Source organism: Schistocerca americana, chromosome 9, assembly GCF_021461395.2.
Source record: "Schistocerca americana isolate TAMUIC-IGC-003095 chromosome 9, iqSchAmer2.1, whole genome shotgun sequence".
Lineage (NCBI taxonomy): Eukaryota > Metazoa > Arthropoda > Insecta > Orthoptera > Acrididae > Schistocerca > Schistocerca americana.
Genome location: NC_060127.1, coordinates 80,519,568 through 80,536,004, shown reverse-complemented (window position 1 = coordinate 80,536,004; position 16,437 = coordinate 80,519,568). Strand labels below are relative to the sequence as shown.

The window sequence follows — 16,437 nt, the reverse complement described above, 5'->3', positions numbered from 1 at the left end:
CATAGATCAGCAGCATTTCTACCATATCTTCATGTGTGTACATTATACTGTACAGTATAAGTTCCACAACACAACGTTTATTCACAATGTGTACTACCTCCGTGCCGTCACTAGATTACTTTGATGCACGACTACACTGGCAAGCGGTGTACTGCACGCCAAAGCAACAACAAATGGGATTCTCGGAGGGTGGTGGAGTACAGGAGTTTGCATGGGTCGCAAATCATAAACAAGGTGAAGTGGTAACTGTGGCAGTAGTGGGAACTACGTTGGACACTTGACTAGGTAGAGCCAGGCCCTGCGCGACAGGCACAATGGGTCATATAACGCATTAGATAAACCTTATTTTGGGTGTGCAGGATAAATAAGACAACCTGACGGGTGTACAACGATCGGTACTGGTTCATATTGTGTACGCAGATACGTAAAACGTGCAAGAGGGAAACCATTATGTGCTTATGAGAGTTGATGGCAGCAGACCGTATTATTCGTTTCGGACCTCTTGATAAGTATGGAAGTGTGATTACGCATGTCAATCACATCGCGATTACGGGCAGCATGGGGTTCACGCCTGAGCCTCAGGACGTGCGCTAGCAGCGCATGTCGGGTGTTTCAAGCGTCAACTTCGCGCCTCAGTATCTCGGGATGTAATGGAAATATTGCGATGCAATCAACGCCATTGTGTATGTGCTTTGTCATGCTATGGATTGCTGAAGAAAAAATATAGGTCCATTTAAAAAAAAACATAAGTTTGTGTTAAAAAACACATATGCTTTCGTTTTAGAATGTTTCCAAATATGTACCTTCATGGGCCCCAGCCCTACATTGATACCAGTGAAAGTCGTTTTCCAATAGCTGTTATTGTTCCAGAGATATTTTGGGTGGACAAGATAGCTGGGACACCCTGTATAACTACAGAGACGGTTTTAAGTAATGTAACTTATTTAACTCGAAATTATCACAAAGTGATAGAATGACTGATGATGGCTTTGTATGGGACCAAACTACTAAGGTCATCGGTCCCTAAGCTTGCACACTACTTAATCTAACTAAACTAACTTACGCTAAGGACGGCAAACACACTCATGCCCGAGGGAGGATTCGAACCTCTGACGGGGGGAGCCGCACGGACCGTGACAAGACGGCTTGACCGCGCGGTTACCCCGCCCGGCCATTGATGTTTCAAGCATCTTCTTCCTTCCACTGTTGAAGAGCAATTCGGGGATAGCGATTGTATCCTTGGACACCATCGATCACCTGCTCATAATGCACGGCATGTGGCGGAGTGGTTACACGGAAATAACATCCCTGTAATGGACTGGCGTGCACAGAGTCCTGACCTGAATCCTATAGAACATCTTTGGAATGTTTTGGAACGCCGAGTTCGTTCCAGGCCTCACCAACCGACGTCGATACCTCTCCTCAGTGAAGCACTCCGTGGAGAATGGGCTGCCATTCCCCAAGAAACCTTCCAGCACCTGATTGAACGTATGCCTGCGAGAGTGAAAGCTGTCATCAAGGCTAAGGGTGGGCCAACACCATATTGAATTCTAGCATTGCCGATGGAGCGCGCCACGAAGTTGTAGGTCATTTTCAGCCAGGTGTCCGCATACGTTTGATCACACAGTGTATATTGGTAAAGAGCTGTGGCAGATTTCTTGTTGCGTGCTGTTGAAAGTCGCCGTGTTTATTTGCAGGGTCGGCCGCCAACCTCCACAGCATGTCTCAAACTCCACGTCGACGTAGTATAGCTGAAACTTTCTGTAGTAAATAGAATTACTAGAAAGAGTAATATTTACGTTCGAGTCTCATCTAGTTATACCAGATGATCAAAAAGTCAGTGTAAATTTGGAAACTGAATAAATCACAGAATAATGTAGATAGAGAGGTACAAATTGACACAGATGCTTGCAATGACATGGGGTTTTATTAGAACCAAAAAAATACAAAAGTTCAAAAAATGTCCGATAGATGGCGCTTCATCTGATCAGAATAGCAATAATTAGCATAACGAAGTAAGACAAAGAATTTCTTTACAGGAAATGCTCAATATGTCCACCATCACTCCTCAACAATAGCTGTAGTCGATTAATAATGTTGTGAACAGCACTGTAAAGCATGTCCAGAGTTATGGTGATGCATTGGCGTCGGATGTTGTTTTTCAGCATCCCTAGAGACGTTGGTCGATCACGATACACTTGTGACTTCAGGTAACCCCAAAGCCAATAATCGCACGGACTGAGGTCTGGGGACCCTAGAGGCCAAGCATGACGAAAGTGACGGATGAGCACACGATCATCACCAAACGACGCGCGCAAGAGATCTTTCACACGTCTAGCAATACTTTTTTTTTTTTTTGGTTCTAACAAAACCCCATGTCATTCCAAGCATGTGTGTCAATTTTTACCTCTCTATCTACATTATTCCTTGGTTTATTAAGTTTTCGAATTTATACTGACTTTTTGATCATCCGGTACATCAGAGATGAGCACTCTATTTTTTCCTTGAATACAACTTTTACTTTTACTATCGAGTTGTAATATGTAATATTCACAATTATAAGTCCCCTTCGTCTTTATCGGAGCAAGAACAAAATCGGGGTCATTAACACTACATTCGACAAAAGAGATAATAAAAATCAGAGATAATGAAATGATAGTGTTCGCTTTTCTTATGCAAAGAGTAACGTTTTAGGTTCCTAAACACAGCGCAGTATCTGACACCGATATTTCCGTAATAAAAAGTGATATTACACAACGCGCGATATCTACGCAGTGGGCGAACCTGTTCTTGAACGACCTCGCCTACTGCAGATCTCATGTACAGACATGCTGCACTGTTATTGTTAATACAACGCCAGCTCAAAACACTTGTCCACAGCATCTGATTACTGCAAGACACTTCAACGCCTCTTCACAACAAGAGACAAAACAAGATGCATCTAATGCGGGACACCATCTTATACGTTTGTCCACCGTGTGGCAACATGGGCGCTTTACCACTTGAACAGCTGGTGACGTGGTAGGGGAAGCCGGCTCGCCATTGGTGTTACCTGGCAATGGCGTAACGTCCCATCTCGTGAGCCAAAAGTCTCAAGTCGCAACTAATTTTAAACACACTACAGATTATGTTGTGGTTTATGAGTCTACGCACCCATGAATGAGCCTCTACTCCATAGAAATGTTCGTTGGAAGGTTTTCAGACTTGTTTCGCCCGTTCTGCAATAACTCCCACTTGAGTTTTGCAAGACAAGCAACTAAAGGTTCAAATGTGTGTGAAATCTTATGGGACTTAACTGCTAAGGTCATCAGTCCCTAAGCTTACACACTACTTAAACTAAATTATCCTAAGTACAAACACACACACCCATGCCCGAGGGAGGACTCGAACCTCCGCCGGGACCAGCCGCACAGTCCATGACTGCAGCGCCTCAGACCGCTCTGCTAATCCCGCGCGGCGACAAGCAACGCGGTTGCAAGACTTGCAGGTACAACATTGTCGAGTGCCTACTTGTTTGCTATGAAGGCTGAGTTCTAACTGACCCCTCATAGAGATAAATATTACGCAGTATCATTGTGCCATTCTTGGGCACTCTCTCACAATATATTGACACAATATTATTGTGAGCATATGAGGGCAGCTTAACAATATTTATCTATGACACTGTAAGCTGGTCATTTCTGTAGCTCAGAGATAACCGAAATGAGTGTCCCAACACGCTGGGGTGTCGAATAGTGGCGTCAAGGGTGACACAAAACAAGTTAACTCGGAATGCAATACAAAAGAAAAGCTTGTGATAAAATTATAAAAAATACACTCCTGGAAATTGAAATAAGAACACCGTGAATTCATTGTCCCAGGAAGGGGAAACTTTATTGACACATTCCTGGGGTCAGATACATCACATGATCACACTGACAGAACCACAGGCACATAGACACAGGCAACAGAGCATGCACAATGTCGGCACTAGTACAGTGTACATCCACCTTTCGCAGCAATGCAGGCTGCTATTCTCCCATGGAGACGATCGTAGAGATGCTGGATGTAGTCCTGTGGAACGGCTTGCCATGCCATTTCCACCTGGCGCCTCAGTTGGACCAGCGTTCGTGCTGGACGTGCAGTCCGCGTGAGACGACGCTTCATCCAGTCCCAAACATGCTCAATGGGGGACAGATCCGGAGATCTTGCTGGCCAGGGTAGTTGACTTACACCTTCTAGAGCACGTTGGGTGGCACGGGATACATGCGGACGTGCATTGTCCTGCTGGAACAGCAAGTTCCCTTGCCGGTCTAGGAATGGTAGAACGATGGGTTCGATGACGGTTTGGATGTACCGTGCACTATTCAGTGTCCCCTCGACGATCACCAGTGGTGTACGGCCAGTGTAGGAGATCGCTCCCCACACCATGATGCCGGGTGTTGGCCCTGTGTGCCTCGGTCGTATGCAGTCCTGATTGTGGCGCTCACCTGCACGGCGCCAAACACGCATACGACCATCACTGGCACCAAGGCAGAAGCGACTCTCATCGCTGAAGACGACACGTCTCCATTCGTCCCTCCATTCACGCCTGTCGCGACACCACTGGAGGCGGGCTGCACGATGTTGGGGCGTGAGCGGAAGACGGCCTAACGGTGTGCGGGACCGTAGCCCAGCTTCATGGAGACGGTTGCGAATGGTCCTCGCCGATACCCCAGGAGCAACAGTGTCCCTAATTTGCTGGGAAGTGGCGGTGCGGTCCCCTACGGCACTGCGTAGGATCCTACGGTCTTGGCGTGCATCCGTGCGTCGCTGCGGTCCGGTCCCAGGTCGACGGGCACGTGCACCTTCCGCCGACCACTGGCGACAACATCGATGTACTGTGGAGACCTCACGCCCCACGTGTTGAGCAATTCGGCGGTACGTCCACCCGGCCTCCCGCATGCCCACTATACGCCCTCGCTTAAAGTCCGTCAACTGCACATACGGTTCACGTCCACGCTGTCGCGACATGCTACCAGTGTTAAAGACTGCGATGGAGCTCCGTATGCCACGGCAAACTGGCCGACACTGACGGCGGCGGTGCACAAATGCTGCGCAGCTAGCGCCATTCGACGGCCAACACCGCGGTTCCTGGTGTGTCCGCTGTGCCGTGCGTGTGATCATTGCTTGTACAGCCCTCTCGCAGTGTCCGGAGCAAGTATGGTGGGTCTGACACACCGGTGTCAATGTGTTCTTTTTTCCATTTCCAGGAGTGTATTCGTATCTTCCTTTAGTGTAACCATAAATAACGTATTAAATGACTGATAGCTATACTGAAGTCCACTATTTTGTGCATATAACTTCCAATTATGTCGCTACATGTCTCCCTCCTGCTGCTGTCCATTGGCACTCTTTATGGATCCATGTCTTAATAAGCTTTTCAAGTGGCGACACTGGGAGATTATAAACTTGTCCTTCATACTGCTTCATTTTTCATTCGTGACGTGTGTCTGTCTATTCAGAGGGAAAATACCGGGTGCTCAAAAAGTCAAGGCCGCGAGGGATTAGCCGAGCGGTTTAAGGCGCTGCAGTCATGGACTGTGCGGCTGGTCCCGGCGGAGGTTCGAGTCCTCCCTCGGGCATGGGTGTGTGTGTTTGTCCTTAGGATAATTTCGGTTAAGTAGTGTGTAAGCTTAGGGACTGATGACCTTAGCAGTTAAGTCCCATAAGATTTCACACACACACATGTTCAAAAAGTCAGTATAAATTTGAAAACTTAATAAACCACGGAATAATGTAGATAGAGAGGTAAAAATTGACACACATGCTTGGAATGACATGGGGTTTTATTAGAATAAAAAAAAAACAAAGTTCACAAAATGTCCGACAGATGGCGCTGGACAGCAAAACATCAGTGACTGCCCATGACGATCGTGTATAAAAGAAGCTATAATGAGAGAGAGAATCAGATGCGCCAGCAGTCGCAGCATGTTGACGTTACCTGAAAAGGCGCTTTTAGTGAAGCTGTATTATCAGAATGTGGAATGTGCTAGTTCAGCGTTACGATCCTATCGCCATAGGAAGGGGATTCGAACGGGTAAAGGTCCGTTGACAAACGCAGCTGTGGTGAGAATGATTTCGAAGTTCGAAGCCACGGGTTGTTTAGATGATAGACCCCGTAGTGGCTGACCGAGCACAAGCCGTAATGCTGCTGAGGCAGTTCAGGAAGAAATGGAGACTGTACCGGGTTCGTCTATGCACGGGGAGGTCAGCACTCGTGCAGTCGCACGTCGCACCAGCATTCCATACACTACTGTTTGGTTGACACTTAGGCGTACCCTCCGATGCTATCCGTATAAAATCCATAGGCATCATGAACTATTATCTGGCGATTTAGTGAAGCGGAGGGCATTTGCGGTGTGGGCATTTCAAAAGATGGCGGAAGATGACGATTGCTTGAGTAACGTGTTGTGGACCGACGAAGATCATTTCCCGCTCCGAGGGTCTGTCAACGCCCACAACTGCAGAATTTGGGCTACCGAAAATACTAGAACTGTCATGGAAACTACATTGCACGACGAGAAAGTCACGGTATGGGTTGGATTTACCACCTCTACCGTTATCGGGCCTTTTTTCTTCGAGGAAATGCGTGATTCTGGTTTTGTACTTCTACCGTGACGGGTGAGAGGTACGCCGATATGTTACAGAATCGCATCATCCCCAGCCTGGCTGATAAACACCTGCTGGAACGAACGATGTTTATGCAGGATGGCGCTCCACCCCATATTGCTAGACGCGTGAAAGATCTCTTGCGTGCGTCGTTTGGTGATGATCGTGTGCTCAGCCGCCACTTTCGTCATTCTTGGGCTCCCAGTTCCCCAGACCTCAATCCGTGCGTCTATTGGCTTTGGGGTTACCTGAAGTCGCAAGTGTATCGTGATCGACCGACATCTCTAGGGTTGCTCAAAAAACAAAAAACAAAAAACAAAAATCCGACGCCAATGCCTCACCATAACTCCGGACATGCTTTACAGTGCTGTTCACAACGTTATTCCTCGACTACAGCTACTGTTGAGGAATGATGGTGGACATATTGATCATTTTCTGTAAAGAACATCATTTTTGCTTTGTCTTACTTTGTTATGCTAATTATTGCTATTTTGATCAGATGAAGCGCCATCTGTCGGACATTTTTTTAACTTTTGTATTTTTTTGGTTCTAATAAAACCCCATGTCATTCCAAGCATGTGTGTCAATTTGTACCTCTCTATCTACATTATTCTGTGATTTATTCAGTTTTCAAATTTATACTGGCTTTTTGATCACCCAATTCTTAGTCGTATGTATGAACTTTAGGATGCAATGCTGCAGTTGTCGACAGCTCGTGGTCGTGCGGTAGCGTTCTCGCTTCCCACGACCGGGTTCCCAGGTTCGATTCCCGGCGGGGTCAGGGATTTTCTCTGCCTCGTGATGACTGGGTGTTGTGTGATGTCCTTAGGTTAGGTTTAAGTAGTTCTAAGTTCTAGGGGACTGATGACCATAGCTGTTAAGTCCCATAGTGCTCAGAGCCGTTTGAACCAATGCTGCAGTTATCTGAGCAAGAAAACAAAACCAAGCTTCTGGATGCAGTAAGAAACGAGCTTTGCTTCCTTATTTACATGTAACTAGCTTTGTGTCTGACTCTTCCTGCCTCTGGCAGTCGTCCTCACCCTTCCACCTATATCCGTTATCTCCTCCTCCCCCTCCACCTTTGTCCATTTCCTCTGACCCCTTTGTCTCACCATATCTTCCTCCCCCCAGCCTCTCACCACATCCTCCTCCAACTCCACCTCCCCCTCTTCCTTTTCCACTTCCTACCACCCCTCTATGCCTTCCACCGGCTTCATGCATCGCCCCTCCTTCCCTCTTTCTGTCCACTCCCTCCTCCTCCTCCTCCTCCTCCTCCTCCTCCTCATTCTGCCCATACTCACCACCACAACTTTTTTCAGCCATGCACATGTAGCCCCTGCAATACTATTCAATAAAGCAGGATGATACTTCTCCTGCAACATTCCCGTTATGCAGGGCAGACTAAACATCAGGGGTATGAAAATAATTTATTTCCTCCTAATGTACAGATCACCATGCAAAGAAGAGCGATAAAGCAGACCAATACTACCCCAGCGTAACACACCTGATGGCAGGGCAACCTACGTGTTGTGGCCTGGAAAACCATTTCTTGCCTCTGCCCTGCAAATCAGGTTGCTTAGGCAGGGCGATATGGTTCCCACAAAACACACCTGTTGTGAAGGCTAACTTATACGCTACGGACTGGAAAAAACACGTTTTTGCTCACGTCTCCACTCCTGTTTGTGCTAGGACGTTATACCTTGCAGTGCTGGTATTAGTGGGGCCATCTGTTTCTGTTTCAAATTTAGCTGAAATCTCTCTAGGGGTTTGGGAGGACATCCAAGACATACACACATACACTATGCTTCACATAAAAAATAACAGGTATTCAACAAAATAAATTCTAGTCTACAGGGTAAGGGTGCAACTCACTTTACTGCCACAGACAAAACTGTAAGCTTAAGAGACAAATTTGGGATAAAGTTGAGAAAAACGAAGTAAAGCAATTTTGAAACAAACTTAGTAACAAAATACAACCATTTATTCATGACCATTTAGTTTAATTGAAACGAAGATTGAATGGATATTTCCCAACACTAGATTAAACTACCATGGCTGGATAAGAAATCATTTTGCACTTTTCAGTACTTTGAATTTGTTGAGGACAAGTAAGTGGCATATGTGAAGATAAACTGCACGTTAAGACTTGTAGATTAGTATCTGTTTCATTGAGTATTTTAAATAAACCAGAAAGGAAAGCTTGTTTTGTGCTCCAGAACCATATGTGTGCAACTTTTCTATTTCTATTCAGCAAGAATACTCTCACCTATGTAAACGAGCACTCATCATTTTGCTACAGTTTTCCGCAACATATTCGTGTGTAAGTGCTTTTTCTATAATGACTAATGTAGAAACAATTAAACATGAAAGTTTTGAGAACGTCAGATAAAGAAATGCGCGTGAATTTGTTCTATAAAAAAAATGGCTTTGAGCACTGTGGGACTTAACTTCTGAGGTCATCAGTCCCCTAGAACTTAGAACTACTTAAACCTAACTAACCTAAGGACATCATACACATCCATGCCCGAGGCAGGATTCGAACCTGCGACTGTAGCAGCAGTGCGGTTCCAGACTGTAGCGCCTGGAACCGCTCGGCCATCCCGGCCGGCTTTGTTCTACACCCGAGGTAAAATTATAGACGTGTAATGCTCATCAAAGCCCAAATGTGTCATTTAATTCATAATAGTACTACAAAATGGTGCATAATTTACACGGTCCAGTCACATTACTGTGACCACATGTAAAAAGCCTGAATAATCACCTTTCGCAGCGTGCATGTGCAGAAAGAGAGTCAATGAGGTTCTGGAAGGCACGAACGTAGATGTGGACCCAGGGGGACTCCAGTGCTGTGGTCAGCTGTGCTAGGTTTCTCAGTTGAGGAGTCAAGGTGCAAGCAGCCCAGTTGAGGTGGTCGGACATTTTTTGTTTTTTTGGTCATCAGTCTACTGACTGGTTTGATGCGGCCCGCCACGAATTCCTTTCCTGTGCTAACCTCTTCATCTCAGAGTAGCACTTGCAATCTACGTCCTCAATTATTTGCTTGATGTATTCCAATCTCTGTCTTCCTCTAGAGTTTTTGCCCTCTACAGCTCCCTCTAGTACCATGGAAGTCATACCCTCATGTCTTAGCAGATGTCCTATCATCCTGTCCCTTCTCCTTATCAGTGTTTCCCACATATTCCTTTGCTCTCCGATTCTGCGTAGAACCTCCTCATTCCTTACTTTATCAGTCCGCCTGCTTTTGATGACCTCCTTGCTCCGTCCGTCATTGGTTATTTTACTGCCTAGGTAGCAGAATTCCTTAACTTTATTGACTTCGTGACCATCAATCCTGATGTTACGTTTCTCGCTGTTCTCATTTCTACTACTTCTCATTACCTTCGTCTTTCTCCGATTTACTCTCAAACCATACTGTGTACTCATTAGACTGTTCATTCCGTTCAGCAGATCATTTAATTCTTCTTCACTTTCACTCAGGATAGCAATGTCATCAGCGAATCGTATCATTGATATCCTTTCACCTTGTATTTTAATTCCACTCCTGAACCTTTCTTTTATTTCCATCATTGCTTCCTCGATGTACAAACTGAAGAGTAGGGGCGAAAGGCTACAGCCTTGTCTTACACCCTTCTTAATATGAGCACTTCGTTCTTGATCGTCCACTCTTATTATTCCCTTCTGGTTGTTGTACATTTTGTATATGACCCGTCTCTCCCTATAGCTTACCCCTACTTTTTTCTGACTCTCGAACAGCTTGCACCATTTTATATTGTCGAAGGCTTTTTCCAGGTCGACAAATCCTATGAAAGTGTCTTGATTTTTCTTTAGCCTTGCTTCCATTATTAGCCGTAACGTCAGAATTGCCTCCCTCGTCCCTTTACTTTTCCTAAAGCCAAACTGATCGTCACCTAGCGCATTCTCAATTTTCTTTTCCATTCTTCTGTATGTTATTCTTGTAATCAGCTTCGATGCATGAGCTGTTATGCTGATTGTGCGATAATTCTCGCACTTGTCAGCTCTTGCCGTCTTCGGAATTGTGTGGATGATGCTTTTCAGAAAGTCAGATGGTATGTCGCCAGACTCATATATTCTACACACCAACGTGAATAGTCGTTTTGTTGCCACTTCCCCCAATGATTTTAGAAATTCTGATGGAATGTTATCTATCCCTTCTGCCTTATTTGACCGTAAGTCCTCCAAAGCTCTTTTAAATTCCGATTCTAATACTGGATCCCCTATCTCTTCTAAATCGACTCCTGTTTCTTCTTCTACCACATCAGACAAATCTTCACCCTCATAGAGGCTTTCAATGTATTCTTTCCACCTATCTGCTCTCTCCTCTGCATTTAACAGTGGAATTCCCGTTGCACTCTTAATGTTACCACCGTTGCTTTTAATGTCACCAAAGGTTGTTTTGACTTTCCTGTATGCTGAGTCTGTCCTTCCGACAATCATATCTTTTTCGATGTCTTCACATTTTTCCTGCAGCCATTTCGTCTTAGCTTCCCTGCACTTCCTATTTATTTCATTCCTCAGCGACTTGTATTTCTGTATTCCTGATTTTCCCGGAACATGTTTGTACTTCCTCCTTTCATCAATCAACTGAAGTGTTTCTTCTGTTACCCATGGTTTCTTCGCAGCTACCTTCTTTGTACCTATGTTTTCCTTCCCAACTTCTGTGATGGCCCTTTTTAGAGATGTCCATTCCTCTTCAAATGTACTGCCTACTGCGCTATTCCCTATTGCTGTATCTATAGCGTTAGAGAATTTCAAACGTATGTCGTCATTCCTTAGTACTTCCGTATCCCACTTCTTTGCGTATTGATTCTTCCTGACTAATGTCTTGAACTTCAGCCTACTCTTCATCACTACCATATTGTGATCTGAGTCTATATCTGCTCCTGGGTACGCCTTACAATCCAGTATCTGATTTCGGAATCTCTATCTGACCATGATGTAATCTAATTGAAATCTTCCCGCATCTCCCGGCCTTTTCCAAGTATACCTCCTCCTCTTGTGATTCTTGAACAGGGTATTCGCTATTACTAGCTGAAACTTGTTACAGAACTCAATTAGTCTTTCTCCTCTTTCATTCCTAGTCCCAAGTCCATATCCTTCTGTAACCTTTTCTTCTACTCCTTCCCCTACAACTGCATTCCAGTCGCCCATGACTATTAGATTTTCGTCCCCTTTTACATACTGCATTACCCTTTCAATATCCTCATACACTTTCTCTATCTGTTCATCTTCAGCTTGCGACGTCGGCATGTATACCTGAACTATCGCTGTTGGTGTCGGTCGGACATATTGGGTTTAAATCCATGAGAGTTTGGTGGCCAGGGGAGTACGGGAAACTCATCTTCATGATCTTCAAACCATGTGTATACAGTGGGAGCTGTGTGGCACATTGCACTGTCTGGCTGGTAGATGCCATCATGCTGAGGATTGGATTGGATTGTTTGGGGGAAGAGACCAAACAACGAGGTCATCGGTCTCATCGGGTTAGGGAAGGAAGTCGGCCGTGCCCTTTCAAAGGAACCATCTCAGCATTTGCCTGGAGCGATTTAGGGAAATCACAGAAAACCTAAATCAGGATGGCCGGACGCGGGACTGAACCGTCGTCCTCCCGAATGCGAGTCCAGTGTGCTACCACTGCGCCACCTCGCTCGGTGCTGAGGAAAAACAAGCTGCATGTAGGGGTAGATATGACCCCCAGGAATAGAAGCATGCTTGTGTTGATCCATTATGCCTTCCAGAATGACGAGATCAGCCTGAGAACGCCACAAGGAAATTCCCCAGACCAGAAAGATCCATCCTCCAGCCTGGAACCTTCCGACAATTGTTGCAGTGTATTTGATTTCAGATGTTTCACGCCGTGCACGCCAATGGTCATCTCTCCAATGGACCATATGACTCAGTGGACGTCCAGTTGCAGTAGTCACTTGCAAATTACAGCCTTGGACAACGGTGAACAGCAGTCACCATGGATTCATGAATCAGGTGCCTGCTTCTCAGGGCCAAATGCAGCAAAATTTCTTGAACGATCGTTGAGGAGACACTGTTCATAGTCCCTTGATTCATGTGGGCCATCAGCTGCTCAACATACAGATCTCTGCAGCTGCCATTCACTCCTGTCATCTGTGGCTTATCGTACATCACAGTTGCCTCAGTGCTGGTTTTGGACAGCGCCTTTTTGCCAAGCACAGTATATTTTCGTCACTTTTTTCTGTTTTCTGTCTTTCCCTTAGTTTCTCTAAATTCGTAGAGGTATGTACCGTCTATGCAACTAAATGAAGACAGTTTGCAGGCCGGAGTGGCCGAGAGGTTCTAGGCGCTACAGTCTGGAACCGCGCGACCACTACGGTCGCACGTCAGAATCCTGCCTCGGGCGTGGATGTGTGTGATCTCCTTAGGTTAGTTAGGTTTAAGTAGTTCTAAGTTCTAGGGGACTGATGACCTCAGTTGTTAAGTCCCATAGTGCTCAGAGCCATTTTTTGAAGACAGTTTGTTTACTGCCTTCATTTAGTTGCATAGATGGTACATACCTCCACGACAGTATATTTTAACCACAGCAGTATGCAACAGTTTACCAATTTAGCCTTTTCGGAAATTTCTCCACCCTTGGCTCAAAAGCCAATGATCATGACCAATACACTGCTCTGTTTCCACATTACATCAATAACTGCTCTGTTTTCTGCGTCACCCCCCCCCCCCCCTTACGGACCCCGACACACTTTATACGCCCTCCACTGCTAGTACTGCCACCTGCCATCTATGAGTGGTTACTGCGCATTAGCGGCGAACATGGATGGTAGTCATATCGTAAGGTGTCCGGATTTAACAGACCTTACATGAACTATATCCATAATGACAGTACAATGCAGTATGAGATCCTCAGAAAATAATAATTACATTATATCAACAAAAGGCAATTGCACTTAATCTCACGTACCCGAAAACTAACACAACAATCTCTACCAATATATGGACAGTAGCATGAAACAAACAGGTTAAAGTGAAATGCATTATGAAGACTAACCAATCAGGTGGATAATGACATCGTAAAACTCACATTAGTAAGGGAATGGCGAGCTTCAGCACAGAAAGGGATAAGACCAGAACAATACATTATTCCTTTTAGCATAAATAAGACCGTGACCCAGAAAGAAAAAATAAAAATGTGTATTCACCCTAGAGAGATACTGATTGGCTGAAGCCATACTTGGGGACGCAGACGCGACACGGTGGGGAGATCTCATTATATAAAAGCATTTTGAAACCTAAAATTAAGGCTCTCTCTCTCTCTCTCTCTCTCTCTCTCTCTCTCTCTCTCTCGTCTCACGGTGGACCGCATAAGTGTGTGAAAATAAGCGAAGGCGTTGAGCGTTTGCTTTCTGCAAAGTGAGGATGATACACTTCATATATCATGGCGACAGATAGCAAAGCGGTAGTTAAATATTCCTGTGGGAATTTTTGCGGGCGAAGAAATTGAGCACATCACTCCAATGCATAGCTAGTGTGCAATAGCCATTATTTCGACTGGAGAAAGATTAAAATTCTACAGAACGCAGGAAAGTTGCGACTGAGTGAATTCAGTCACGTCAGAGTAGGGAATTAACGTTTCAGATCCAGCATGGAGGTAACACCATTGCAGATGCTGCTTGGTAAAGTACCATCGTGCATTAGGCCTCAGTAAATGTTGAGTCTAGATTTTGCTCATTCCAACTTGCGTACACTTTGACCATTGAATATCGAACCTACCCTCGCACTGAGTACATGAGAGTTTTTTCATTGTTTCAAAAAGTAAATTTATTCTCCACCAACTCAGTGCATTGACCAGCTACGACAATGTAGATTCAAATGAGCTGATGAGAATTTTTAATATTCATTCTTACCCGTGATAAAAAATTTTTATGTGTGGAGATACCAATTTTAATAATCATCATTTCAATATATCCAAGAATTAAATATTTTGTTACTAATTATCAAAAGTAATTGAACATGATTGTTGTTTATCACTTGACGGTTGAAAGCAACAGTTGATAAATTACATGTAGAATAAAAAAGGGAATAACTGTTTTGTCTTCCTAGAGTAGACCCCAAACTTCATTTTGGGTACTTGACAGCAGCATTTCCAATGACTTTTGTTATGATCTGCATCTGATATTAGCTGCTTTACAGGGCCAGAATGTCTGTTTGACATGCTGGGCTTGAGAAGACAGTTCAGAGGTTTTGTCCAATTGCGCGCTAAGTGGTAAGCTAAGTTTGCACACATTAGTACACTCACTGTGCAGATAGAAAGGTCAGACATATGACAGCATTAATGTGACTGGATCCTGTATAATTATACTGTACTTAGAATCAAACTTTAAAAATTAATTTTTCTTTTAAATATCATTTCTCACAATAGAACCTCATTTATTAATACACTGGTGGGAAAAAAATTAGTGCAACTTGGAAGACGATGTAGATTTTGATTCGATGATGGCATAGCATATACCACCTCAGGGATAGTAAATGTACTGATAATAGTGTCAACGCCATCCACCAACAAATAGTGTAGTGGTATTAACTACCACAGCATACGTGTCTATCTTTTAACAGGGAATTCTTACAGGCAGAAGGCTCAGTGTGGCGCAAACTTGTGAAGCAATGAGGCAACCATGTCATGGAGATGCTTTCTACAGCCAACGGAGCGATTTTGAAAGGGGTCAAACTGTGGCCTTCTGAGTGGTGGGATCGTCCTTTCAGTGAATTGCCGCACAAGTTGGACGTGCTGCGTCAATTGTGCAACGATGCTGGTATCGGTAATCACGTGAACATTATCACAAATGTAGATGAGCTTCTGGGCGTCCACACAGCACAGTATTGAACACGTAACAGTGGCAGATCGAACAGCTACCACAGCACGGGTAGGAGGGCTTGCGAGCCCTGCCGTGCCATCATGAGCTGTTGTGATCCAGTTACTAACAGTGGTACTACAGGCACACGCAGCTCTAGCCCGTCTTCCAGTCACTCCACTGTATTGATGTGCACAGCTCAACTAGTGTCGCCAGAGGATCGCACGGAAGATCGAATAGAGCGCCGTGGTCTTCAGCGACGAAAGCAACTGCATGCAAGTGATGGTCGTTTGTGCGTATGATATAGCCTGGTGAATGCTGTACCGTAGAGTGCATTCACACAGGTCACACCGGCCCCACCCCATGCCATTGTTGTTTCTGGTGGGAACGCTAACCAGCGCTTGGTAGGTGCAGAATATTGTTAGACCCGTTCTTTTGGCGTTCTTGCAACAGGACGATGACGTGTTTTTCCAATATGATGATGCTCGCCCACACACATGTCCGTAGCTCGTGGCCTAGTGGCTACCATTGCTGCCTCTGGATCACGGGTCCCAGGTTCGATTCCCGGTCAGGTTGGGGATTTTCTCTGTCAGGGGACTGGGTGTTTGTGCTGTCATTTCACCATCATCATTCGTGACAGTGGTTATATTGGATTGTGAAACGATTGGACTGCGTAAAAATTGGGACTTTGTTCAGGCGCTGAGGACTGCACCGTCGAGCGCCCCACAATTCAAACATCATCATCATCATCGCCTTCACACTCCCCGTGAAACTTAATGGGCTCCACAGGATGTGCAGCAACTTCGATTTCCAGCATGATCTCTGGACACGTCTCCAGTCAAGGAATGTGGGGTATGATGGGATGAGAAGTGACTCGCGCTACTGTCAATGAATGGATGTTACTGAACTATGTGAACAGGTCAGGCAGCTGTTCAGTGATGTATCCCAGAACAGTATTCACAATCTG

At 45.1% G+C, this 16,437-nt stretch overlaps 1 protein-coding gene across 1 annotated transcript in view; it reads right to left on the bottom strand.

Annotated features, from left to right (window-relative positions):
* Positions 1–16,437, bottom strand: part of LOC124551328 (15-hydroxyprostaglandin dehydrogenase [NAD(+)]-like) — a 76,180-nt gene that overhangs the window by 32,772 nt on the left and 26,971 nt on the right. The gene's annotated exons all lie outside the window — the stretch shown is intronic.